This window comes from Budorcas taxicolor, chromosome 1, assembly GCF_023091745.1.
Source record: "Budorcas taxicolor isolate Tak-1 chromosome 1, Takin1.1, whole genome shotgun sequence".
Classification (NCBI taxonomy): Eukaryota; Metazoa; Chordata; class Mammalia; order Artiodactyla; family Bovidae; genus Budorcas; species Budorcas taxicolor.
The window spans coordinates 30,231,349-30,257,066 of NC_068910.1; the positions used below are offsets into that span (position 1 = coordinate 30,231,349).

Sequence of the window (25,718 nt, forward strand, 5' to 3'; positions counted from 1 at the left end):
CCACAGGGAAGTCCCAAATATCCTCTGACTGATTCAATGAATGCTGACTGCCAGCCTGCCTACTATTGACTGGGCACTGTCGGCCACAAGGAAGCCAAACTGAATCAGACCTTCCCCTTGCTTACTACCTGGTAAAGAGGTGTATTCAGAAAGTGTCAGAAGGTGTAGTAAATGAAACACACAAGGATCCTGGATGCCTCAGAGTGGGGTGGGGGGTGGAAATCAACTGTAATGCGGGCAGTCAGGGAAGGTCACTTCAAGAAGTTGATACTTGAACAGAACAAAAAAAGATGAGTAGAGGGGTTAGCCTTGTGAAACACAAAAGTTGTTCCAGGGAAAGAATCCATGGTCCAGAGGCAAGAGAGATTTTATGACATCTGAACATGGTAACAGTGTCTAAATAAAATATTTGAAACCACAGAGCAAAAATGTAGTTTCCAAGAGTCTCTTGAAAAAGCAAGATCTTCAAGTCACCTCTTTCACAGAGTCAGCTACTCAGCAGACAGGCATGCTTGCTAAGTCGCTGCAGTTGTGTCTGACTCTTTGCAATCTTACGGACTACAGTCTGCCAGGCTCCTCTATCCATGGGATTCTCCAGGTAAGAACACTGGAGAGTTTCTTCCTCCAGAGGATCTTCCCACCTCAGGGGTCGAACCTGCATCTCTTAGGTTCCTCGCTCTGGCAGGTAAGTTCTTTGCCACTAGCTCCACCTGGAAAGCCTACTCACTAGACAGCCACGGTCAAGTCTTTGGGATATACTGCCAACTGAGCCGTCTATGAGCACTGCTGACAGTCTCCGTCACACTCATGCAGCAGCTTCTGTGTGCAGACACCACTATCCTCCAAGGGCCAGTCCCAAGAAGATGTGTGAGGGACCAGGGGCTGCTCTGTAGACTCAGCACAGAGACAGGGCCGGGGATGAGGCTAGGCCAGACCAGCCTCGTGTAGTGTCAGCCTGCATGAGTGAAACCTTGAGTTTCAGATTATCATCATCAATACCACCTTGAAAGCAGTTAGTGAATTTTGCTTGCTAGGCAAGTCCATTGTCTGAGTAAGTGAAAAATGGAATAAAAAAACCACTGCATGCCTCTCAGGGGAAACTGTCAAAACAGGACCCAGAGATCTAAGTCCTGTTAGCCAGGCTGTCCTGCTCCATACATGATTGCAGTGTCCTTGACAATGGGCATCAAAGTCACCTCTTGGGGCTTTACTTAAACTTCCAAGCGTATGCTAGGCAAGAAGCGATGACTGTGAAACATACATTGTCTGCCAGGAAAATAAGAACCAATGAACTAACCAGAGGATTGTAAAAATTCCTCAAAGACAGGGATTTCCACCATCGCATCCAGGGTGTGTGGCACAATACTGGCATTTTTTACCAACCAGAAACTACTAAGCTCTTTACACATATCATCTCAGTAATTTGCTATAGAAATCTATCTCCTATCTGTATCCCCATTTCCCAGATGAGGAGGCCAAGGCCCAGAAAGGTTAAGTAACTTACTCTCCAGGTTCACTCAGCCAGTAAATGGAAAAGGTGGAATTTGAATCTCAGCTGACTTAATTGCAATGCAGACACTCTTGCCCATATTGCTATCCTATATCTACAGCAGGCATTCAGTAAATGTCTAGGAGTGAATCAGCTACCATGTTCTATGAGCATCTATCACAGACCAGCATAGGCAGAGACTACATGAGGAAGTAAAGGGAAGTCTCATTCAGCGAGACAGTGATTTTCCCAAGAATAAAGTCCAGACCAACCTGGAACAGAGAAATGGGAAAGATTCACATGTCTCTCCCATCCCCCAAGGGAGGCTTTCACCACATAGACAGCAAAACAGTAAAATCAGAGAAGCAGAGTAGACGGCACTGTCCAGACTCTGAGAGACAGTATAAAGCCGTCAGTGACAGCCCGCACACACACTGGGAAGGACACAATTAAGTGAGGGCCAGTATGTCCTAGGACCTCACACTAGCACTCGGTTCAGTTCAGTCCTTCAGTCGTGTCTGACTCTTTGCGATCCCATGGAAGGCAGCACGCCAGGCCTCCCTGTCTGTCACCAACTCCCGGAGCTTACTCAAACTTATATCCATTGGGTCGGTGATGCCATCCAATCATCTCATCCTCTATCGTCCCCTTCTCCTCCCACCTTCAATCTTTCCCAGCATCAGGGTCTTTTCAAATGAGTCAGCTCTTCGCATCAGGTGGCCAAAGTATTGGAGTTTCAGCTTCAGCATCAGTTGTTCCATTGAATATTCAGCTCTGATTTCACACTAGCACTCAGGCTTTAACAAAACCTTCCATCCAGAGGAAAGAAAATCTATTCACAAATTTGGCAGTTTAAATTTTGGTTGATAGCTCTCTTGAGACAGAAATTTCTTTCTTAGAATTTACCATGGCACTTGCAGTAAAAATATTATAGTCCTAAAATATTTACTGAGATATGTATCTCTGCTGACAATTGAATAAGCTGAAACTCAAACACATAAAGTTCAAGTAAGATGTAATACACACCAAATCAACAGAAGAAAGAAGGCATTCATCAAAATAAATAAAAATTAGACATGGAAGAAAAACTGATAGCATGATTTCATGCAAGTAACCACAATTGTTGCTCAATAACCATACACCTTTTCTTCATTACTACTAGAACCTGGAACTGATCTAGGACATCAAATTCCTCAAGTCTAAGGATGTAACTATCAGATGCACTTATGTGAACGGTGACTAAAACAATGTAAGTAGAAGCCATCGAGTAAGACTTCATGGAAAGTTATTTAAAGAGGGCTTCCTCAGCTGGGAAGACTACTCTTTTTTATTTCTTGTAATGTTGCCTCTTTCAGGATGTAGAAGCAATGGCTAGAGAGCCAGCAGCCATAATGTGACCTTGAAAATAAACAACACTTGAACAGGCAAGCAGAGATAGCACAAAGATAGGAAACACAGATTGCTCTCCCCTTGATATATTTTATGAGAGAGAAAACACTGCTAATCTTTTAAAACTTACATACTTGCATCTGTTACTAGAAAATCATTCTTATCTGATATAAAGACATAAAAACATAGCTAAAGATTATCCTACTTTAAAAAAAAAACTAGAAAATTCATGAATTGAGATTCTGATTAGCCCTCTATTCATCAAACTGTTTGTTTAAGTGTGACTTTCCCTCTTAATCAGTACCACTAGTCCAGGGAAGCATATTTGCTGAACCTGTCTCTATGTTTTGACATGCAAGACTTGTGAAATTCAAACACACTTGTAGACATCCAAAGCTATTTTAAAGGTGGAAGATCTGAAAACACTCTCCAAATCTGATGATTAAAGGAAATTTAATAGTTCCTCATTGGCATTTGATCGTTAGCCTGCCATAATCTATCCATACAGCTCTTCATTCATATTTGCTACTAAAGCGACATTTCAAAATAGAAGGAACGTACAGACAAACCACATGACTTAGAAAATAAAAGAGCTTTCCCTCACACTAATCCAGCTCATGAAAGCCCAATGTGATTAAAAGGGTGAAGCAGGTAGACTTCACTAGGTGAAGCAGAATGACGGTCCAGAGCATCCATTACATTTGTTAGGGATTTCAACATTTTCAAAGTGCTTTCATGTACATAATATGATGTTTCATCCTTCCAACTACATCCTACTCTTACCTCAGTAGGAAATGCAGGCGTTTTTTTAATTCCCATTCCATTCTGATAAATTGTTTGCTCAAGATCAGAGATACTGCTACCCAGTGAGGTATTTTGATTCTAGGTCATTTATCTCCTTTGATGCATTAGATCAGTTCAGTTCAGTCGTTCAGTCGTGTCTGACTCTTTGCGACCCCATGAACCTCAGCACGCCAGGCCTCCCTGTCCATCACCAACTCCCGGAGTTTACCCAAACTCATGTCCATCGAGTCGGTGATGCCATCCAATCATCTCATCCTCTGTCATCCCCTTCTCCTCCTGCCCTCAATCTTTCTCAGCATCAGGGTCTTTTCAAATGAGTCAGCTCTTCACATCAGGTGGCCAAAGTATTGGAGTTTCAGCTTCAACATCAGTCCTTCCAATGAACACCCAGGACTGATCTCCTTTAGCATGGACTGCTTGGATCTCCTTGCGGTCCAAGGGGACTCTCAAGAGTCTTCTCCAACACCACAGTTCAAAAGCATCAATTCTTCGGCGCTCAGCTTTCTTTATAGTCCAGCTCTCACATCCATACATGACTAATGGAAAAACCATAGCCTTGACTAAACGGACCTTTGTTGACAAAGTAATGTCTCTGCTTTTTACTATGCTGTCTAGGTTGGTCATGACTTTCCTTCCAAGGAGCAAGCATCTTTTAATTTCATGGCTGCAATTACCATCTGCAGTGATTTTCCAGCCCCCCCAAATAAAGTTAGCAACTGTTTCCACTGTTCCCCATCTATGTGCCATTAGATCAGAGGTCCACAACCTATGACTTTTAGGCCAAATATGGCCCTGGACCTGGTTTTGCAAATAAAGTTTTATTGGAACACAGTCATGTCCATTTGTTTATCTATTATCTAAGACTCTTGAGAGTCCCTTGGACTGCAAGGAGATCCAACCAGTCCATTCTAAAGGAGATCAGCCCTGGGTGTTCTTTAGAAGGAATGATGCTAAAGCTGAAACTCCAGTACTTTGGCCACCTCATGTGAAGAGCTGACTCACTGGAAAAGACTCTGATGCTGGGAGGGATTGGGGGCAGGAGGAAAAGGGGACCGCAGAGGATGAGATGGCTGGATGGCGTCACCAAATCAATGGACGTGAGTTTGAGTGAACTCCGGGAGATGGTGGACAGGGACGCCTGGCGTGCTACAATTCATGGGGTTGCAGAGAGTCGGACATGACTGAACAACTGAACTGAACTGAAGGCTAGTTTTGTGCTACATCAGCAGAGGTAACTAGCTGCAAAAGAGACTCTTCGTGAGACTCTTCTAGCTGCAAGAGAGACTCTACAACACACTACTCTCTATGCTGACTATAGTCCATGAGGTTGACTATATTTACTATCTGGCCCCTTAGAGACAAAATTTGCCAACCCTTCACTACATCACACTTTCACAGACATGATCCAAGTTACAAATCCTATACTGCAAAGCCATAAAGCTATCATGGAATGCAATAAACCAATTCCTGCTGGTTTTGGAACTCATGATTGACAATGGGGCATTCCATTATCATCTGAGGGATTACTACCTGCAATATCATGTCACCTGCAAGGGTGGATGGCAATTTTTGATCAGTACACAATACAAGTGTTGCTTGTCACTTACCCTGAATTTTTAATGTGTCTCACAGCCATAAAAAGTCTGGAGGTCACTGGTTGAGGGCATGCATAATGCCACAGGACTGCAACATACAGAGGGACACTGAAAGCAAAAAAAAAAAAAAAAGAAAAACAGAAGAGGTTAAGGAAAGGAAGTGACAAACTTTAATGCTTCAAAAGTAACACATTCGTGTAAGCCTTATGGCTTCCTTATTGACGCCTGACTTTTACGTTCAGTATATAAGTGAGTATCTGCGTATATAAACATCTATGTGGTCCTTTCCATTCTAGAATCAGCACTCTGTTAGCTCCTAATTTGAGCTCTGCACAGAATTATAGCAGAAAAGTGTGAAATATTATAGAGCCAAGTAAAACTGCCACTCTTGAAGGCACTTTCATTCACTTAGGAAGTTTGGTTCCTCTAACTCCAAACATTTCTTACTTGGGGGTACAGCTTCTCAGCAATAAGAAATAAGGCTAAGATGATCCCTAAGTCCCAGTGAAGATTTTCCTTTGGGCTTTGGGCTTTAGTGTCTCCCAGTGCGTCCAGTAGAAGCACCAGAGAACACACAGACCCAAACATGTGTGTAACATGCTCATGTGCACACACACACGTACATAAGTACCTATTTAAAAAGAAAAAAAAAAAAAGACAAGCTATCTCCTTTGCAGCCAAACACCAATTCTTACTTGCTAAAGGTTACAGTTCTTTCCCACTGCATTTGAACTACAGAAGAAAGCTGTGACACGGCAACTTCATCAGCCTGTGCAAGTGCTCAGGTGTGCTGAGGCTGTGCGTCTTCATGGCTGGGGTGGGTATTTACGAGTGGAGTATTTACCAAACCCATTGCCCAGTAAGTTGAAGTTGCTAACAGACAAGTTAACTCATCCTCAAGTGGGTTCAGGAAGTTTCTGTGAATAGCAGTCAGCAGTAAGGTTTTACATGCCAGGCTGTTTCTGCTTAGATCCCTGAGATGATAATGACAGCTGTACAGCCCTGAAGACCACAGGAGGGTCCCGCTGTCAGGAGGGGGCAATGGAGCCACAGGAGGAGCAAAAAGCACGACCTCTTCCCTGCGTGTGCGTTGCTTCCTCGTGACAGTAAACTCAGACAAAAGTCTGTGGACGTACGCGTCTTCTAATCTAATCAGACAGAGAAGTTGAAACCGAAAAGGAGATGTACGAAGTTTTATGATTTGAATAGTCATGTATCTCCGGAAACTATGTGGGCTGTCTGTCTACCAGGGCTCAGAGGAGAGTAAGCAGTGGGGCTCCCAGTGGCTTTTTCCTGATAAGAGAGAAACTCAGGCCAGACTGGTCCACACTCTGTGTTCTCGGTATCAGCTATCAACGTGAATATAAACTGTTTCTCAAATACAGTACAGCTTCAGAGTCATCGTTCTCATGAGTTTAACATGCTGTGTTAGCATTATTCCCCTTCAACAAGGCAGCCTAAGAGCATGAGAAGAATGCATCAAAAATATTTTTCCAGATAATTTCAGTTGGCAAAGTTCAAACTTAATTGGTGACCTCATTAATGAGCAACTGCCACCACAAGAAAGAGGACTGTTGTCATGGACTCATCAGAGCAATGAGATAACGAAGTTAATTATATTGTTTCCAATGGATTTACACTGGCTTCCTTTCAGGGTCTACATTTTCCAGACATTCGGGATGGCACTGCATGGGTTTCCTCCTCTTCAAAACCCATCAGTTGTGGGCTTCTCTGGGAAACGTCGGCAGATCACAGCCTCACATCAGGGTAGAGCAATTGGAACACTTTTCTACCCTTTACTATCTACTTGTAAAATGTTATAAGCCTGTAAACTAGTTAATTTATGAGCTATGTTAATAATTTGCCTGCACTTGATCGCAGGTTTCACAAACACGGTTTGCGGGGATGTGGGAGGATAATTTGTAGGTCCAGCTTCTCTCCTAAGGGGACACTAACTAATCTGACACAGTAACACGACACTGATGGCGGGGCTCACTAATGACCACACTCCAGGACGTGGCTGTCAGCCTGCCGTTCCAGTGAGGAGCCAGCTTGCTTTCACCACAGCTCGGTACACCATGCTCAACTAATTATTCAGACAGAGACATTAATGAGAGTCTTGTGTTTATTTTCAACATACTAACCAGCGTTTAGCTTCCATTTGCGGATATGGTCACTGATTAAAATGTGGTTCATGAATAGTAAATCTGAACTCGAATATAACAAAGGATCGCCCAGGAAAAAATGAGGAACAGCTGATTGGAAAACCATCCTTGTCAACTTGTTTTTGGCCTCAAATTTCGTCAAGGACAAAGTGACAGGTAGTAGGAAATGTCAAGAGTTCCAAGAAAAGTGAAAGGAATATTTTTAATCACCTACGGCCATGTACAAGATTGACTCTTCACCAAAGCCACAGAATCACCTTAAGGTTAAGAGCAACTTCTATCTCAAATATACTTCACCACCTTTATGGTACTGAATAAAGATTTTTTTAAGCTTTTTTTTTTTTTTTCATGGAATGACCAAAAATTTTGTTTGCTTTTAGTGTTCTTTTCAACCTTACAAAAGTTTGATGAGACTGTCTCAAATATGAGCTTCACAAACATCACTAAATACAACTGTGTTTTTTCCAAATCTTTTGTAAACCTGTACTCTTAAGGGTCTTTTAAAAAGTGTGCTTTAATATCCTCTCATGTGTCTTGTTTCCAGTCTACTAAACCTTGCAATCAAGTTCTTTCTACTTTAAATTAAATTTCTATTTTGGTATGATAAATTTTGTCCTTCATTTAATGGTGATTATAATCCTAAAATATTCATATAATCATCATTTAAAATGAATAACTTAAAAAAGGTGTGCACAGATCCACGAGAGGTATTAAAAAATCGAAAATGGTCCTGATCTGGTTCATTGTAAGATGTGCACTTTGAAGTAAATGATAGTGGTAGTATTTCAACAAATGTTCTATCTGTTTGCATGGATAAAAATTCCAATCAACACTGTGTATGACTTCTGCTTTTACAGTACAGCAAAATAAATACGAGTCCACATAGACCACTTTGGGAATGAAAATGCCACTGCATGTAACATTTTTTATGCACGTATCTCTAAACCAACTCTATGATAGATCTGCAATTTCAGAAGGCCAAACTATGTAATATGGCATACAATATGTGGGAGAAGATTCAGATACCAGGATAATTTAAAAAATTTATTTAAACAAGTATACAGATTGATTGTCCCTACCCAGCATGACTGTCTCCCAATGTTATTTACATGGGTACCTGTGAAAGACAGGTTTTGGGGTTACTAGCATCTATCTCTGTGCAGTTTAGGCCTTAAGTATGTGTCCTGCTAAATAACTCAAGAAGATGTTGTCAGACTGGCAGAGACTGGCTAAATGTTCATCAAATCTCCACCCATTTGTTGGGTGCCCAGATGGGATGTACTTCCAGCTAGGTGGGTCCTTGCGGCTGAGTTCTGGCCAAACAGATGGAAGTGGGTGTGTTACTTCCCCTGACCCAGAAGCCTGGGTTGTGGGCCCAGGGGTCCAGGGAAGAACTCCAGGGCCTCCAAGATGGTAGAGTCACTGGGTGATAAGAATCAAGGTCCCTGAAACACCACATGGAGCAGACCACCACATCCCACTCCCCACCCCACGAGACAGAGGTGGCTCACAAATAATACCTGCATTAAGACAAGCCTCTGAGACTCAGAAATGTTTGCAACAATTGCCAGTATCTCGCATCCAAATACACAGACCTTTTCTAATTTGAACCTGGTTCCAAAATTATACTTGTTTCTTGGGAATATTGCATGTGAATTTGTAAATTTGAAAAAAATCCCTAAAGGTATGTTACAATTATGATTATCAGCTCCTCTAATTATGCTAAGTGTAGAAAAGAGAAAGGGGACAGCCAGCTAATGTGTCCCCAAATGTGTCACGTGTATCTTTCGTTACTTCATCTTCACATAGCCTTGTGAAGAGATCCGATTCCCAATTTATGGATAATAACACTGAGCCTCTAAGAAGTGAAATATGAGCTGAAGTCAGGGAATGTCGATTCAGCAGACATTTTCTTAGTTGAATGCCTCTTAGCTTTTAATATCCAAAATTTACAGAATATACTTATTTCTAACTCAAGCACTTTTGGTTGTTGCTTATAAAAGAACAAAGTTCATGACGTGCTTTAAAATATAATACAATATTTTCAATTAAAAGTGTGAGGAGAAAGTGCCCAGTGCCAATATAATCAGAAGAACGTCAGAAACTTCTACAGAGGTTCTGAAAAGCCAGCAACAAAAACGTATGTGTCACAGATATTCTTGGTGATTTAAAATAAAAATCCATATTAAAAAAATAATAATAACAAGCGCATGTTGAGGCCATATTAATTGGTAACAAATCAATATTTTAAACATTTTTACATTCTTAACGTGATGGTTATGAAGTATATATAAGGCATTTTACTATACTTTGGTCACATTTGAGAACAGGAGTTAGCAACCTTTTTCACTAAAGGGCCAGGCAGTGAATAATTTAGATTCTGTAGCTTTTGCAGCTGTTCCAAGTTCCCTCTGACAATTACCCTACTCTCCCACTGCAATAGGAAAGCAACCGAAGGGGAAAAGTAGACAAATGGGTTCTATGTTTTGATAAAACTTTATTTACAGAAGCAGGCAGTGGGCTGGATGGGAGCCCAGGGCCATAATTTGCCAACCGCTTTTTCTTTCTTTTTTCCATCACCATCCTTTTGTTGGAAGTGTAATTTGATGTATTCTATTAGTTTCCGGTGTAAAACACACTGATTCACTATTTTTATGTATTACAAAATGATGATCACCATCATTTCTAAGGCTAACTTCTGCCTTAGGAAACTGACTGGAGATTTTACATACTGACACATAACACACTATGCTTTCTCCTATGTAAAGTAATGGAAGATAGTGTCGCTGTAACAGAAAGAAAAAGTTGATAGTTTTTCTTAGCCAGTACAATCAAGTCCCTGTCTTAAGGTAGAAGTTACAACAGTCACTTTAAAATAACCTTATAATAAGGACTTTTAAAAAAAAATAAGAAAAATAAATAATTTGTAGATTTAAAATGTCACTGCAGAAGGGTGTTCTGGGAGCAAGAAATGGCAACCTTTGGAAGTTCCAAAATCAGGCACAAAGTTCTCCCACATTAGAACCGAAGAGTTTTCTTGGGTTTGGAGGATGTTCTTTATTAACCAACTTCAGAGTAGGAGCTACATATCCAATGATAGAATATGCCAGAAAAAAAACTCAAATATCTTCTGTTATTCTCCCAAGAGAGTAAAGTTGTTATAACAAAGTTCACTGTTGTTGTTTTTTTTTTGGGGGGGGGGGGGGATGGCAAAGTTCACAGACATATACAGACAGAGAAATGCTTTCAAAAAAAAATCTCAGTTCCCCATTAATGTTTTATGACAACAGTGAAGTATACAAGATGATTCTAGACATAAAAGAGATAAACTTTATGAATCTATTTTACCTAAAATGTGAATCCCAACAGAATAAAAAGAGCAAGTCAATGATAGCCCAATCTGGAGTATCCTGTAGTTATTAAAATAATTATGGGAATAGAGAAACGTGTGCAGATGACTGTTATAATGTGACATGAAATAAGCAAGATAGAAAAATCGAAGCTAAAGTAGACTCTCAATTGCATAAGCATTAAATATATGCATCCAAAAAAGAAAACCAGAAAAGACAAAATGGACAGTGTTTGCCTTGGAGGAAATGGGATTAGGTGCTATTTTTCTTTAGAATTGTTTATATTTTTCTTTTCTAAAGCAAAGCAACTTCTCCAATACTGGTTATAGAATATGAAAAAGCTAACTTCAAAAAGAGGAAGACATTTGTTGTGCATTCATTGACACTCATTTATTAATGGTTTGATTGCCTCTTTTTCAGACCAGAAATGTCTTGAGAGCAGAGATTCATGACATCTCTCATGTCTCAAACACGGTGTTACAGAATCTCATGCATTGAATTAAGATTCCTCAAAGCAACTGAACAGTCTACCTTACTTTTAAAAAGTCCTCTTCATGAAATTCTGTAAGTAAATGAACTTTTTATACTTTAAGTCTTTCAGAGAACAAAACAACTTAGTAGAAACAGCTTGATTCCTTGAGGATTATTGCTGTAAATCATTTGCCTGATTCAAAAATTATACTTTGTCTCTTCTTTCCACACTGGCACACAGTAAGTTTGTCTTTCAATAACTTAAGTCTTTTAATAACTTAAAACAATTCTAAGTCATTGGCTCCTTTAAAACAACATATGTATCGATCATGAAGCTTGGCACTTCATAAATACTTACCCCAATGTTTTACCCTGCTTTGAAATGGGAAAGGTGAGCTCCTGATTGACAAGTAACTTAGCAGAAAGAGGGAAGAGATGGAAGAGGGTTCCATGCTGTCTCCACACTCACTCTCAGCTGTGGAGGTCCTTCCCCAGCAGTGAAAAAACACACGGCAAAGGCAGTCACCACTCATGACTATCCTCTCTCTCTCAGCCAGTCGCTCTCTGTCTCAGACACATACACACATGAGGGCACACTCACCCTGCACTTGCCTACTTTCAGGGACTCCCCAGTACCTGGGGAAAAAGAGATCAAAACTTGCCCTTAGCCCATACAAGGCCCTCATGATCTGGCCACTGGACATCTCTCCACCCTTCAGCTCAACTACATATCTCCACTGGCCCTGCCGAGCCTCTCATTCTAAAAAAACAGAAGAATACAGGGCATTGTAAACACTTTATTATACATTTTCCTCCACTTAATGTATCATAAAAAATTCCCCATAATATCTTCTTTAAAATAACCTGATATGAGTACACAAATGGGCTTCCCTGGTAGCTCAGTGGGTAAAGAATCCACCTGCAGTGCAGGAGATCCCAGTTCGATTCCTAGGTCGGGAAGATCCGCTGGAGAAGAGAGAGACTACCCACTCCAGTATTCTTGTGCTTTCCTTGTGGCTTAGCTGGTAAAGAATCTGCCTGCAATGGAGGAGACCTACACAAAACACTTAAGTCTTAAAAGTAACTTCAATTTTCTCCCTAAGACATAAGCATTTGCCCATGGGTCCTCTGTAAGCCCAGAACAACGGTCAGTATGGAAAATTTTGTGCATCCTCATCACCAGCAAGCTCTTTTCTCCAAACCTGTCAACTCAAGGAGGAGAAGAGAAAGATAGGGCCAGCTGCAGAACAAATACAAACAGGTCTTGCCAGGGGAAACCCAACCTGTGTGTAGTCACACTCCCACCTGGGATAGAATATTCTAGCTTCCAGTGGAATGAAGGCAAGCCACAGCTGGATCATCAACAAATCACCCTCCCCCACCCCAGAGGAAGATGGGATTTCACTTGGGAATGAAACAAAAGACATCTTCCTTGTGACACACACCAATCAAGGTCCTCTGAAGGGCATGGCTCTTCCTGATCTCCAGGAAAACAAGGGTGTTTATTGATGAGCAGCCTACAAAAACAAGAGGTGCTATGCTTTACTGTGATCAAACATTAGTGGCCAAAACCAAAGTAACATAATGCATGGCATTAGCCCATAATAACCAGTGCCATTTCAGTTTCCTCCTCATGGGCACACAGGAAGATTATGTTGCCCTGTTTTCCTGACTCTTATGTTGGGACCAAGTGTCTGATTTCTTGTCCATTGGATGGAGCAAAAGAAAGGCATACCACTTCTAAGCCTGACCTCCCCCCGAAAAAAAAACCCCAAAACAACCATGTTCCCTGTTCTTCCTCCAAGAGCATGGAGAGCCCAAGTTCTCATGGCAAGTAGAGGATGGATACAGTTCTGTGGGCACACACAGACATGAGGGACAATGACATACATCTTTACTACGGTAAGTTTCCAAAATCTGTGGGCTGTTAGTCATGGCAGCTAGCACACCACATCCTGACTAATGTACTTCACACTCTATTGTAGCCCTCATTAGGATTTCCTTGAATACATACTTACTTTTGGCTTTGTCTACACCATGGGACCATGTCTTAACACTATCCTTTTAGAAACTCTATCACCACGTCTTCCAAGAACTGGGTTTTGGTAAGAGAGTAACAAATGATCAATCAATTAAGAGGGCAAGCATTCATGTGACGGTTAACTTTTTCTGTAATTACCCTGGGCCAGACACTGTGTTCAAAACTGAGTATAGCTTCAAATTGTGACCGATGAGGTTTCTGCCCTGATGAGGGCCACAGTCTACCAGGAAACAATTCAAGCAAGTGGAAAATATCAACCGAGAGATGTGACCTAAGCACAGGAGGTCAGAAAAGGCTGCACGTTACAAATGATCTGGAAGCCTAAGACATCAAAGGTGGGCAGGACTTAGCCAGGGAAGAGGGCAATCCTATGATTCTCTTGCAGTATTGTAAAGTAAAATTAAAAAAATTAAAAAAAAAACAAAACAAAACAGAAACGAGAAAGCACAAACAGCGGGCCTTAATATAATCCACCTTCTGCCTTCTACCATGACTTTATAAATATAACTTGGGAGTACCAGGACTTCTAATCCAAAAACAAGGCCAAGTACATTGAGTAATAAGGAAATAAAAGAATGCAATTACACTTTGCTAAGTGTCTCAATGCTGTAACTTAAGACAAAACACTTGTTTTTCTACCACTGACAGGGAGACAGAAGCAGGTTATTCACACTAAAACTGCTTTTCTAAATTATCTGAGAAAATAGTATTAGGAGAAACGAGGTAGCCTCAGTTCACAGACCGCAGCACTATTCCTTCTTAAATATCCATCTGTCTCCTCCGTTTTATAAATATCACAATGATCCCTCAAGAAAACCAAAGTGGGCTTTGTTTATTCTTTAAATCCATAAACCCAAGAATAAAGAGCACTTAGAATAAGATCAAGAGAGCCAGGTTCTCATCAGCACAGGATCACCACTAAGTTCTTGTCTTTGACCGGGTCCCCTCATCTGCAGACTGAGAACAGTGAGTCTGGAGAACTGTTAAGTTCTTACGGCGGCACTAATATATCTTATAAAGAGGGGCTTTCAAACTTGCATGCTCATCACTGTCACCCAAAAAGTTCATTAAAGCAGGACTGCTGGGTCCTAACCCACAGTTTCTGATTCACTAAGGCTGTGGTAAGGCCAGAAAACTCACATTTCTGTCCCCAGGTGAAGGTGCTGCAGGTTCAGCCACTGCAGCTGAAGTTGGAGGACTTCCTTGTCCACCTGCATCTGGATGCCAGCCCAGGAGGAAGATGCTCTTCTCCTAACAAGGACCAGCCGAGCCTGTTTTAGGTAGGGCCTTTTCCAGAGTTCCATGCCCAATCTCTGGGGACCAAGGCCACAGCCCCTCTCCCAAAGGAGGCTACTCTCTGGAAAATACCTGAAGCTCCGCAATCCTGTCCCTGGGAGTCACCTGCGTAGTCTGTTCTGCACCCTGAATTGGAAGTGGCTGTCTTGGAGGACTTTGCATCAGGCTCAAATAAGACCCAGCCCTTTGCCCTGTCATGCAGGGCCCAATGTCCCCCTCCAACTTCTCCCATCCCATCCCCATCCCTCACCCCCATTCTTACTAACGGCTCTCTGTTCCCATGCTCTTACTAGTAACTCTTGAGGCTTAGCCCTCACCTTTCTCTCTGCCTAAAATGTCCTTCCTTTAGCTCTTTGTATACAGAGAACACTTTTAACCTTTGTAACTTAAATTAGATACCATCTCTTTCATGCCGCCTGCTCTGATCAGACTGTCTTAAATGACCCTGTTAAGGTACAGGATGTATAGGCTGTTTGCTTCACGTACGTTTACTCTATGTGAACACACCGCCCCTCCACTGCACTGCATTACTGCCGCTCTGCTTCCTCTGCTGGAAGGCAGACTCCATGAGAGCCAGGATCTGTCCTACTTGCTTCCTCACTCAGCGGCCCCCGCCCCGCCACACGCAGCACAGTGACCGTCACACAGCAGACACTCGAGAGAGATTTGCCGGATGCACGAATGACGAAAGTATAATAATTAGCCTATGCAATCTTTTAATTTAAAAAAACACTAAGGAAAAAGTCAACAACCATAGTCTATAATATCACCAGTTCCAGAGCCCAGGGAGATGTGTAATGGCTCATGAAAAGACTACAGTTTCAAGAATGAGGCGTCTGTTTCACAATTTCAGGCCTGGGAAACTGAAATGGGTCAAAGGCTGGGGAGATGCTTGGTTGCACATTTCAAATCCCCCAAGAGGCCCCCTCTATCCTCTACAAACCACCCCTGTCGCTTCTGCAAGGCTGTGTCCGTAACCCTTAGACATCCTGAGCTTCCTCCTAATGCTAGCCCACTCCCACTGCCAGGCACAAAGGGGAAGAAAGTCCTTTGCAAGCTGAGATCCTCTACCCTGGTTGACGCTGAAAAACCACTTGTAAGTGGTGTATGTTAACCACAGTTCGTAATTTTGTCACAGGTGTTTGACTAAAAAGGGGACAAAGCCTTTCAAGACAGACCGCCTCTATTATGTCACTGAGTATATTCCGTGCCACACCTAAAAGCTAACACAATCGTTTCTTTCTATGCCATGGCAACCAGGAGAGGTAATGCTGCATTTCTGCTAAGGGCATCCTAGATGCTCAAAAATGTTCACACCTTTACAAAAAAAAATATGTTAAACTAGAATTTTAACACAACTTGTCATAGAAGCTGACACCCATACACTGAAGAGGAAAGCAGATGACATGAGCAGGACCCGGCAGTTCAGCAGAATGCAGGATGGATACTCTTCACAAGGCAGCCGGAGCAACGGTGAGAAGTTCAGACGAGGGAGGTGCGCGAACAAATATTCAAAATGTCGTATACCAAATGACTTTTCTAGAATTATTTTTTAAAAGTCGTTCACATTTCTAAGCTTTCTAGCAGCCTGGTGGGGAGAAATCAGTGCCAATTCTGGACTGGACATTAATTTTACTTCTTGTCCATACTTAGAAAAGTCACTATCTGAAACTCATTGCAAGGAGAAGATTTAATGAATTCAATTATTCCAAAGGTTCCTTCCAGTCCAGATTCTTTGAATCCGTGATATAGTTTCTGGACTTCCATCTTAGGTGGACAGACACAAGGAAAAGGGTCAGCTCACCTCTCTCCTTTCCTCATGGTAAAACAAATACTGTGAGCACGGCTATCTCTTATCACAACCTAGGGTGTGGGGTGGCTATAATCTGGTGTATTGTATCTGTTCAAATAAAGTTATGTTTCCATGTACTGCAGGAGGGTGAGTTGATGTAGTAATTACCTGTTACTCTTGACAAGTAAGGTAATTAATGTAGCAAAATACCACTGCAATGTGTGTAAATTTAGACCACCATAATTAAAGCACCCGTCTGTTCAACAAACTGTTCAATTAAGAAAAAATATTGACGGTGTACATTTTTGGAAATTAGAAAACGTATGGAATGAATGAATCTCCCTGGGTTGACATCCGTTTCTAGAATGTTTTCTCAGCAGGGAGCATGCATAAAGGGTCATAATGGAGTAACTTCCACTAAAACACAGAAGTAGTTTGTACATATACTATTAAGAGCCTCTTGTGGAAGTATTTGATTGAGTATGCTCATTCTATGCCACATACACAAGTCATACAATGAACTTCAGGAGGATCTGAACCCTCGAAGGACAACAAGGAGCAAAAAGCTGAGAAGTTATTATTGTGCAATGACCCAAGGAACAGCACTGTCCTCAAGGATCATAACCTGACGCAATTATTTACTTGCCTATATTCAAAAGCAAGAGACACTAAACATCCTGGACAGATAAAATAGCAAGCTCCCTGCACTTCCTGAACAGACAGGCAACTGTATCAAAGCTGGCTTCATTGATTTTTACTCTGATTTCTCCCTGCGACTACCAGACTTTTTTTTTTTTGGATGTATAGTTGACTTATAATGTGTTAGTTTCCGGTGTCAGCAAAGTGATCCAGTGATTACACACACACACACACACACACACATTAGAAAGTATATATTTTCATATTCTCTTCTACTATGGTTTATTACAGGATAGTGAATTAAGTTCCCTGTGCTATATAGTCGGATGTTATTGTTTATTTATTTAGGATGCAGCACTTGTATCTGCTCATCTCAAGATCCTAATTTTTCCCCTCATTCATTTTTCTGTTTGGAACCATAAATTTCCATTCTATGTCTGTGAGTCTGTTTCTGTTCATACCCAAAGGTTAAAATGTTGAACAATAAACCTGGTCCTGCACTCGAAGGAAAGCTGACATCCCTGCTAATCAGATTGAGAATATCCCAAGCCATGTCAACAGTTGAATCCCCACAGAAGTTAAACCAGAACTGCCTTGAGGAGGAGAGAACATTCCATCAGTTATCAGATCAAGGCAAAACCCATTACCTCTAAATGTGTTCACACACACAAAAAAAGAGCTCACCGATATCTGCGGATAAGTGGAAACAAGTCAGGGGTCCTTTCTGAGAAGAGAATTGTGAGGGTTTCTCTCAGTTCTTCTTCTCAGATAAATGCAAAGGAAGACACAACAAGTTGGCCTAAGTAAAGAAACAGCTGGAATCCAGACAAGACTAAACAGTGTGATATGGGGAAAAAACGGTAGGTGATTTCAGTGTCACGCGATGATGTGTACACTTGCTTTTGGTCTCGTTTTCACATTTTTGTATAGCATATCTCACCTTGGGAGATAGGAAAATCTAGACAGGAGTAACTACAAGCCACCTTCGAGTGAATTCTCAGCTTATCACATTAAAATTAGGTCCTAAATGTTCTATATCTGAGAACTTGGATATCTCCCCAAGTAAAGAATGAAAAGTACAAGGAGACATTCTAGACAGAAGCATGATGAGGAAATGAAATGGTTTATCCAACTAAAATACTCTGATTTAACACGTGGAAATAATAAAATGATATTAAAAGGACAAAGATGAAGAAATCACTCGCTTTAGCTGCTGATAAAAACAAAGCTGGAAGGTCGCGGTAGTGAAGTAGACTTTGTAAAATTATCCTTAAAATTTACATTACCTAGTGGGCACTGGAATATTAACTTTCAAAATGAACTTATTTTTTCTATTTTCGAACAGAGAGGTTGCAAGGAAGAGTGAAATGGGTGAGGGAGATAAAGAGGTACAAACTTCCAGTTACAAAACAAATGAGTCACAGAAATGCATGTACAGTGTGCCAAATATAGTCAATAATAATGTAATATCTCTGTATGGTGACAGATGGTAACTAGATTTATCATGGCCATCATTTTGTAAGGTATATATAGAATTATCCAATTACTGTGCTGTGCATCAGTAAGTAATGTGTAGTGTTGTTTATCAATTACATCCCAAAACAAAATTCATAGATAGAAATATGAGATTTGTGGTCAGCAGAGGTGAGAAGGTGGCTAGTAGGTAGGGGAAGGGGGAAAAGGATGACAGTGGTCAAAACATACGCCTTGTTACAAAATTCCCAAAGAAACGCAATGCCAAATAATGCTCAAACTACCACACAACTACACTCATCTTAAATGCTAGTAAAGTAATGCTCGAAATTCTCCACGCCAGGCTTTAACAGTATGTGAACTGTAAACTTCCAGATATTCAAGCTGGTTTTAGAAAAAGGCAGAGGAATCAGGAATCAAATTGCAAACATCCGCTGGATCATCGAAAAAGCAAGAGAGTTCCAGAGAAACATCTATTTCTGCTTTATTGACTATGCCAAAGCCTTTAACTGTGTGGATCACAATAAACTGTGGAAAATTCTGAGAGAGATGGCACCTGACCTGCCTCTTGAGAAACCTGTATGCAGGTCAGGAAGCAACAGTTAGAACTGGACATGGAACAACAGACTGGTTCCAAATAGGAAAAGGAGTACGTCAAAGCTGTATATTGTCACCCTGCTTATTTAACTTCTATGCAGAGCACATCATGAGAAACGCTGGGCTGGAGGAAGCACAAGCTGGAATCAAGATTGCTGGGAAAAATATAAATAACCTCTGATATGCAGATGACACCACCCTTATGGCAGAAAGTGAAGAACTAAAAAGCCTCTTGATGAAAGTGAAAGAGGAGAGTGAAAAAGTTGGCTTAAAGCTCAACATTCAGAAAACCAAGATTATGGCATCTGATCCCATTACTTTATGGCAAATAGATGGAGAAAGAGGGGAAACTGTGTCAGACTTTATTTTCGTGGGCTCCAAAATCACTGGAGATGGTGACTGCAGCCATGAAATAAAAAGACGCTTACTCCTTGGAAGAAAAATTATGACCAACCTAGACAGCAAGTTAAAAAGAAGAGACATTACTTTGTCAACAAAGGTCCATCTAGTCAAGGCTATGGTTTTTCCAGTATGTACGGATGTGAGAGTTGGACTATAAAGAAAGCTGAGCATTGAAGAATTGATGCTCTTGAACTGTGGTGTTGGAGAAGACTCCTGAGAGTCCCTTGGACTGCAAGAAGATACAAACAGTCCATCCTAAAGGAAATCAGTCTGAGTGTTCATTGGAAGGGCTGATGTTGAAGCTGGTACTCCAATACTTTGGCCAACTGGTACAAAGAACTGACTCACTGGAAAACACCCTGATGCTGGGTTAAGATTGAAGTCAGGAGGAGAAGGGGACGATAAGATGAGATGGTTGGATGGCATCACCGACTCAATGGACACAAGTTTGAGTAAACTTTGGGAGTTGGTGATGGACAGGGAGGCCTGGCGTGCTGCAGTCCATGGGGTTGCAAAGAGTCAGACACGAATGAGCGACTGAACTGAACTGAACTGATGGACAAGTAAGGTGAGGCCTAGAGGTAGCTAACTGGTATGGCTGAGTTCCCAAAAGCTACAGTGCTAGAACGATTTGTTCTCATTGGGATAAATATGTTCCTGGGCTCCACCTAATCAATTCACATACAGTATTTGAATAATACATTTGTCTTTGTACTTACAGTTGTGACTGGTATCTTAAAAATTACCAGGCATTGTGGTTAACATATTCCCAATTAATGGTATGAGGTATTGTGTAATGACCGAGTTAGGAATAAAGCTTTGATTTGAATTGTTGGCTTAGCCACTTGGAAAAACAACAACAACCTGGAGCTTGGGATCCTCTGAACCCAAAATGGCATTAAATGGTTACGTCTAGAATTTGCTTTATTCCGAAATAGAACCCAAGAAAAATCATACCACCATCTTCAACTTCCAACTTTATATAAATGAATAGTTAGCATCCTTCAATGGCATTGTGCTATGAGCCTCTTTCACTGCCCAGACAGAAGCTGAGAACCATGGGGCTGGAGGAAGACTTTTCCAGGTCACATACATCCCTCCAGATGTAGAAGCTGAAGCAAAAAACTGAAAAAAGATGACAGCTAGCAAAAGAAGGGAAGACAGAGAAGGACCTAATGTTATCTGTTGTATTTATTCATCTTTAACCTACAGAAACTTGAAACTGAGTGAAATGCAGAATAGATGCTTCATCCTTTTTCATTCTCAAAATTAATAAAAACTGGAGTTAAAAACGAAATGGTGAATGGGTAAGCAGGAACAACGGAACTGATGTTAAGGTGTTAAAATGTGTGAGTCAACACTTCCTGGATTTACACAACAAGATTTCAGTGGGCCACAATCACTGATGTGAAGGTACCCAAATTCTGACCCATATGGACTTCACACCTACTGTCCTTTTAGAGAAGAGAAAATAATTTTAAACTAGACATCAAAAATGCAGAAAGGTGAGATGGATATTTAAAGCACTTCTGACTCCTAGATTTAAATATCTTCTGCTGTTTAACTTCAGCTGAGGCATCCAAACAGAACAATAATCAGAACTACTTTTACCTAATTAGGCAAATAAATATCACATCAAGGAAATATTATTCTTACATACTATACACTGCCTTTTTTTGCAACAGTTTTATGCAAAACTGTTTTTGCATAAGCCCATTCAACCCCAAAGCATCTGATAAACTAGAATATGTTCAATTCCTGAAGTGAGGTAGGTGACTTTTCACCTGCATTTTCAAATGAGAAAATTGAGGCTTAAAAAAACTTTTTGAAGGTCACAAAGTAGCTTAGCCTGAATCTGAAACCAGATCTCTTTTCCCAACTTGAGTAATTACTTAACAGCTCTACTACCACACTTAAGAACATATCAGCTAATACCCCTGTATAAGGTTTCCTGGTTCATGTTGATCCTGGAAAGTAAAGCAACTTGAAAAAACAACTGTGTTTTAAGAAGTTTGTTTTGAAATAGAAATCATTCTTTTGCTGGTAACATTAACACTGATTATTTTTCAGGTTATAGTAGTAATGATCATCACTCTATGAATGCTATATAAAAATGCTTCCCCAGAATTTGGTGGGTTTATCTATCACAATAGAAGGCAAAATAGTCCAATACGGTTACCACCTAAATTCTTGTACCTTTGAGATGTTTATCACAAGTTATGGCTGAAGTCACACTAGTTCTAGTTTTTTAAATACAGAATTTTGTCAAGAAATACGTCAAGGATTCCTGTGCAAGTCATATTCAAAACAGAATCAATACAGGCCAAGAAAACAAAAAACTTGTACTTAAAGTTTATCACTCAATGAGCCACCACAAAGGAATAGAAAGTGTTGAATAAAGAAATATTATCCTGGGTCACCAATTTCCCTTGTTCCTTTTTGCAAGGGAGATGAAATGCTAACATCAGAAACTTCTGGAACAGAACAACATGATACACAAACACCAAAGATGCTCCTCCTGGGAGATGAATGGTTAATACACAAAATCCCGTACCATTCCATCATGCGACACTACTAGCAAGATGAGAGAGGGTAATGGACTGGCTGGCAAAATATTCAAATTCTCATCAACTTCTGGTCTAAGAAGTTCCTCTTTTCCTCTTTCAGATATTTGACCCCTTATCCAAAAAGGCATTCTCTCATTCCCTCCTCTCTCATCACGAATTTTGACTGTTTCCAGCTATACTGTTGAACTCTCTCCGTTTCCCTGCCTTTCATTTCATTCTGGTGCTATCTGTATCTTTCCCTTGATGTTATCTGGGTGATGATTAGAAGAACTGGGTAGAACCAAGACACAAGGCAACCCTGAAGTTCGGGACTTAAACCACTCTGATGATTGAGGGTAGTACAGACATTACAACAAATGACACTGAACTACATAGTTATTCTCTTTCAATTCCATTTCAACCCTTCTAATCATGTCAGGATCATTTGGGTGCTGGTGTTGGAGAAGACTCTTAAGAGTCCCGTGGACTGCAAGGAGATTCAACCAGTCCATCCTATAGGAGATCAGTCCTAGGTGCTCACTGGAAGGACTGATGTTGAAGCTGAAACTTTGACACTTTGGCCACTTGATGCAAAGAATTGATGCATTTGAAAAGACCTTGATGCTGGGAAAGACTGAAGGCCGGAGGAGAGAGGGACGACAGAGGATGAGATGGTTGGATGGCATCACCAACTCAATGGACATGAGTTTAAGTAAACTCCGGGAGTTGGTGATGGACAGGGAGGCCTGGCGTGCTGCAGTCCATGGGGTCGCAAATAGTAGGACACGACTGAGCAACTGAACTGAACTGAAACCTCAAACATAAACGGCAACCCAGCTCAGTATTCATGCCGGGATAATCCCATGGAGAGAGGAACCTGGCGGGCAACGGTACATGAGGTCACAGAGCGTCCGACGTGACTGAAGCAACTGAGCGCACACGCACGCAGACACTTCACAAATGCTTAAGTCCATTTTTTTAAAAAGAGACAACCCCTCCAGCTCAGGACCTTAGGAAGAAGTAGGCAACAGGATATGATGAGAAGAAATAATTGCAGTTTTGCATTGTTGAACTTTGCTGTTTGATATTGGAATACATTCTTAAATAAATGTAGTTATATTATACATCATTTTAATGGGCATTTCTTGCTTTTTTTGCTAATGATTTATTACTTGTTTATTTTATATTTATTTTAGACTATGGAAATGACGTTAGACAAAATGTAAATTCGAGCAATTTTCTTTTTCAAGTTCAAGATGGGTCAAGCAGCAGAGACAACTCCCAACATCAACAACACATTTGGCCCAGGAACTGTAAATGAACATACAGTGCAGTGGTGGTTCAAAAGTTTTGCAAAGGAGACAAGAGCCTTGAAGATGAGGAGCGCAGTGGATGGCCATCAGAAGTTGGCAACCACTAATTGAGAGCTATCATCTTACATTAGCTGATCCTCTTAAAACTATACGAAAAGCTGCTGAAGAACTCAACGTCAAACATTCTATGGTCATTCAGCATTTGAAGCAAACTGGAAAGGTGAGACAGCTCAATAAGTGGGTGTCTCATAAGCTGACCACAAACCAAAAATAATCACTGTTTTGAAGTGTAGTCTTCTTTTATTCTACACAACAACAATGAAACATTTCTTGACTGGATTGTGACAAGTGACGAAAAGTAGATTTTATACGAAAACTGGCAACAACCAGCTCATTAGATGGACTGAGAAAAAGCTCCAAAGCACTTCCCAAAGCCAAACTCGTACTGAAAAGAGATCATGGTCACTGGTGGTCTGTTGCCTGCCTGATCCACTACAGCTTTCTGAATTCCAGTGAAACCATTAGAGCTGAGAAGTATGCTCAGCAAATTGATGAGGGGCACTGGAAACTGCAATGCCTGCAGCCAGTATTGGTCAACAGAATGGGCCTAATTCTTCTCCACCACAATGTCCAACCGCATGTCACAAAAGCTGAACGAATTGGGCTACAATTCATGCATCAAAAGTTGAACGAATTGGGCTACAAAGTTTCCCCTCATCTGCCATATTCACCTGACCTCTTGCCAACCAAAGACCACTTCTTCAAGCACCTCAACATTTTGCAGCAAAATGCTTCTACAACCAGCAGGAGGCAGAAAATGCTTTCCAAGAGTTTCTCTGGTCTCGAAGAATGGATTATTACACCACAGCAATAAATACTTATTTCTCGTTGGCAAAATGTGTTGACTATAATGGTTCCTATTTTAAGAAAGACGTGTTTGAGCCTAGTTATGATGATTTAAAATTCAGTCTGAAACTGCAATTACATTTGCACCAACCTAATATCAGGGATCAGCAAATGATGGTCTGTGGGCAAACCTGGCCTGTTGCCGATTTTTGTAAAGCACATGAGATAAGAAGACATTTTATATTTTAAAGGCTTTGGTGGGGAAAAAAATCAAAAGAAGAATACTATTCCATAAAATGAAAAAACTATGACAATCAAATTTCGATGCCCAAAAATAAAATTTTATTGGAACATAGTTATGCCCACTCATTTATGTGTTGTTTCCTTGCTGATCTGGGGTTACAATGGAGGTAAGCAGGTGCAAAAACGACCATAAGGTCTGTGAAGCTGAAAATCTTTACTCCTTGGTCCCTTACAGAAAAGGTTTGCCAACTCCTGTGTATACTACCATTTTACCTTCATAGTAGTTATTTACCTTCATAGAACTCTGGCGACTGACACCACCTTTTGTTTAAAGGGATGATGTAAAATCTCCTTTTTAAACAGACTCATCTATATTCCAGTAAATGAAAGAAGTTAAAGCTCATAAAGTATAGGTGGTATTTAGATCAAAATCAGGGAAACCATAAGCCAAGTCATGAAAAATGCCTGTGAAAAGCAAAGAAGTTTGAAAAATAATAAACCAAGAAGATGGGTGCAGTCAGGAGGGTTGGGATACAAAACTAGAGACTATGTAAATAAGATATTCAGATGTAGCAATCTGTTTTCTACGGTCAGAGTGGAGTCTGAGCTGTGGACCCCTCGTGGACAGGAGGTCAGGCAGGCTACCCAAGAACACTGAGGCGGCCAGCATCCCCATCAGGAGCAGCAGGGTCTTGTTCTACATTCACAAGACCCTGACACACTGGCCAAGAATTCCTCGTCTGGCAATGGGTGAGACAGTGAGTCCAAAACAACCAATGCTGAGTAAGTCAGGTAAAACAATAGCAATGCTAAGGCCAAGCAGCTCAGCAGGAGCTAGGCCAAATGCTTCACAGAGAAGATCAGTCTGCATAGATAAAATACCCAGTATGATATTAGAAGGTTCCCATAGCTTTCTTCACTCTTATGGAAACACTTCCAAGATGCATGGAGCATGGAGGACCTCCTGCACCTTAGAGTAAGTTCACATTACCATCAACACACTTGACACTCTTCAATGTTGTATAAACTCGACGCTTACTCTTTAACAATGAAGTTTATTCAACAACTTTATTCAACAACTTATTCAACTTATTTTAGAGATTTCTTTTTGTAAAACAATCTTGCATTATTGCATTTGCCTCTCATTAGTCTTACAGAATATGCATCTCTTCTGAAGACTTTCAACTAAACTACCTTCCCCCAAGAGAGAAATGTTTTTTGGTGATTCCACCAACAATAATTTCTATTGCTGAGTCATGGACTCTGT

The 25,718-nt window shown here is 40.8% G+C and overlaps 1 protein-coding gene across 3 annotated transcripts in view; it reads right to left on the reverse strand.

The window, feature by feature from the left end:
• Nucleotides 1-25,718, reverse strand: part of FOXP1 (forkhead box P1) — a 620,529-nt gene that overhangs the window by 384,378 nt on the left and 210,433 nt on the right. For all 3 annotated transcript variants that reach the window (XM_052637104.1, XM_052636448.1, XM_052635792.1), the window contains exon 4: nt 5,290-5,385. The gene's annotated coding sequence lies outside the window, so the exon portion shown is untranslated. The remainder of the gene's footprint in view (nt 1-5,289; nt 5,386-25,718) is intronic.